Genomic DNA, 3,703 nt, shown 5'->3' with positions numbered 1-3,703 from the left:
GCATCTTCATCCGGTAGTCTATGGAAGAAAGGAACACGGCTTGCGTCTTCGCTCGAAGGATCAAAGGCAGCACCTCCACCAGATATCACGTAGTGGTGACGAGGTCGACGACACAAATGAAGGGGGTCGATGATTGCACTAAAGAAACTCTTTATTTGGGCTGACTTGCGCCCGCAAAAGAACTAAGCAACTCGGCGGCGGCGATAGAAACAAACGTGCTCGTCGGTCGTCGGACAAAGAATGCCCGTCACACTCGGTAACGCTCAATTTAAAGGCTGCACAGAACAATCTAGATAACGTCGCAAACAGCTACCAGCACGGGCTGGAACATTGTGGAAAGACACCCATGTGGCCGGAACCTTCGAGACAGATCTCGGGGCATCTTGCGCTACAACAAAACTGATAAAGGTGTGACTCGCGACATCGAGCATTAACAAACAAAGATTACGGAACTGATACGCGGTCCAGGATCAGAGTGATAAGCCTGTATGCCGGCGGCTGTTAAAAAACAACAAATACTGTTTTGAAGGTTTCGCGGCATTATCATGTGCTTGGTTCCTCTCACTAATGTTACAACAGCATAGAGCCATTTGAAAGATTTATGGACACAGTACGTCGTAGCCTGGTGTGGGAAAGGTGCATGGGCTATTTAGAAGATGTTTTTATTTTTGTCCGGACTTCTACTGAATATAACACTCGACTCGCTTTTGGAAGAAAGCAGCAGAGCATTTAACAACACAAACCATAAGAAGCACACACAAACACAAAAACCACGCTGCACTAACAACTATATTGACAAGAACCCGCCCATCTCCCTTCACTTCACGCCTGCAGCCAACTTCTTCCTTGTCTTTACCATCCTGCCGGCTTGCGCAGAGATTCTAATTCCTTCTTCAACAAAACCACTGAAGACATACTGACACGTTGGTCTCCCGAGTCACAGATTGCATATGCTACATAAATTTCCCTTGATAGCTTATCCTCCATCTTTTTCATAACCTTAACAGTATGAAGGTCCAACGGACATTATGGTCTCTACAATGGACGCAGTGTTTGCAGTGCACCGCGAGATTAGTGCCCGAATTGTCCGATATTGCCAAGGCGTGCTCTCTAATCCTGTCATTGAAACATCTTCTTGTCTGTTCTTGTCAGTATAGTTGTCAGTGCAGCGTTGTCCTTGTGTTTGTATTTGCTTCTTGTTTTTGTGTTGTTACCTGCTACGCTGCTTCTTCCAAGAGATGTATGACCAACTATACTCAACGTTCAACTCTTATTGTTACTCGACTCGCTGTTGTTTTAGAATACCTGTAGAAGGCTGGCATTGTCCTGAATTCTAAAAAGTACCGTTTTTGCGAACGTCAAGCGCTGATACTCGGACATGTCGCCGACCGCGCTGGAGTTCGAAGCGATCCACAGAAGACTACAGCAGTTGCTACATTACAGCGACCATAGACTGAAAAGGAGCTCTGCAGTTGTTTGGAGCTGTGTTCTTATATTTGACGATTCCTACCGCGACTTGCCGACTTCGCCTGCCTTCTTTACCCCTTCTCCGAAAGGACATTCCATTCAAGTGGACCTCAATTGTGACGCGTCTTTAAACCAGCTGAAGTTTCTACTTAGGTCACATCCCATACTACCGCACTTCAACCCCTCCGCCCCGACGGAAGTCCGCACTGATCAAGTGGGATTGGTGTCGATGCTGCGCTTGTACAACGTTCGGAAACCGGCTGAGGGAAACTAGTCATTCCTTCAGCAAACCTGAGCGTAACCACACTATTAAGGAGTAGGAGTGCATCGCTGTAGTTTTCGCCGTTCAGGTATTTCGATGCTACCTCTATGGGCTCCATTTCACCGTTGTGACGGACCATCATGCCTTGTGTTGGCTCGTTAACCTTCGTGATCCATCTGGTCGTCTGGTATGTTGGGCCGGCCCTTAGTCTCAAGGAGTACGACGTCTTTTTTTCGTACAAGAGGGGCCACAAACACGCCGATGCAGCCTGTTTTTCACGTCCCCCCCTTCCTACTACCAAATGTGACTGCCAAATTAATCGCTACATCACCTAAATCGTGCCCCGAGTTGTCTGACACCTCTACTCTGCGGTCTGCGCAAGTGACCGAAAAATTCCTCGTTCCACTTATATCGACAGAGCTAAATCCTAATGCATTCATTCATTTTTGTCTCCGTGATGGCTTTCTGTACGAAAAGGCTCACTCAAACACCGGTACAAATTTTTTACTCCTAGTTCCCGAGGGTCACCGCTAATGCTCTACTGCGTGCCATGCACGACGACCCCAGTTCTAGTCACCTGGGCTCTGCACGAACATTCCACCGTGCCTGCGATCAGTTTTATTGGCCGAAGATGCGCCAGATGACTGAGCGACACGCGTTGCACTAAAAACTAGCGGCAAAAATGCCGTAGGTCCACGCCACATGGCCTTCTGCATCCTGTGACTCTACCACGGGGTGCATTCGAGAAAGTCGGAATCGACCTTATGGGTCTCTTCCCGAAGTGTTCCTACTGAAATCGTTACATCGTAGTTTGTGGAGTCTACCTCACCCGACACTTCCACACAGCCGCTCTTCCTTCAGCCGCCGCTCACCATGTGTTCTTATTCTTGCTCCTATCTGTCATCCTGTGCCACAGACATACCTCAGTGATCGAGGTCGCCAGTTTAAGGCAGAGTCTGTGGAAGAGTTGCGTTTGTGCGCGTCGCATTTTCGACACTCAAGATGATATCACTCTCAATAAAACAAAAGGTTTGACGGAGCGCACAAACCGCACGCTTGTGCATGCTCTCTAAGCACATCGCATCTGACCACAAGAACTGGGTTACCATACTGCCGTTTATAACGTTTGCCGTCAACACTGCAACACATGAGACAACCGCCTACAGCGCTTTCTTTCCAATATATGCTCGTTCTCCTCGGTGTATTATAGACACCATTCTTCCTTAATCAGTCCATGATGAACCGTGCATTACCAAAACCTCTAGAGCCTCTAGAGACTTGTGTGGCTTGACGACCTCTTCGAAAGCGTGGTCTAGAACAGAAATTGTGCATTCATTGCACTGGTTCTTGCATTGTCCTCGACCTCGTACGTGACTAGAACTACCAAATAGCACGCATGAGAGTAGGCGGTAATAACTCAGGCACTCCAGAAGTCTCCCATTTCCGGATGACGCCGTGTCACTACTATAGAGATGAGGAACTAACGAATAATGAATAAAATAAAGAGGAAATGGTGAAAGTCTCGAAGAAGATGAAGATTACAGCAGAAGACAGGGAGAAAGACGTTGAGGAAAGGCTTTCGTGCCAGACGCGCAGCCGTTCACCAGCTGAGTTCCCTCCCTCCTCGACCTGTTCAGCTCTTCAACGTCACACCCCCTGTCGCAATTATGTTTCGACGTTATTACGGGAATATTTGGGCTCTGGCTCAATCTCACAGGATCCAATTTGCATGGGAATGCACTGACACGGAAGACTAAACGTGCTTGTTTGGTATTCGTGGTGTCTCATAGCGTACCAAATATCTGCTTTATAACTCCTGTGAGGGGCCACACCTAAATCACAGCTAGTTCTGCGATCATACAGCTCGTAGTCGACAGACGCGGCAATCCGGGAGCACAGGATGTCGTTTAATGAACAATGCGAGCTAAGTTCCTCAGATATAGTGCCTAATCAAAAAGTTACAGCGTACGCTTG

This window comes from Amblyomma maculatum, chromosome 3 (assembly GCF_055883805.1).
Source record: "Amblyomma maculatum isolate TAMU_Amacu chromosome 3, ASM5588380v1, whole genome shotgun sequence".
Taxonomy (NCBI): domain Eukaryota; kingdom Metazoa; phylum Arthropoda; class Arachnida; order Ixodida; family Ixodidae; genus Amblyomma; species Amblyomma maculatum.
Note: the sequence above shows the minus strand (reverse complement) of the source record.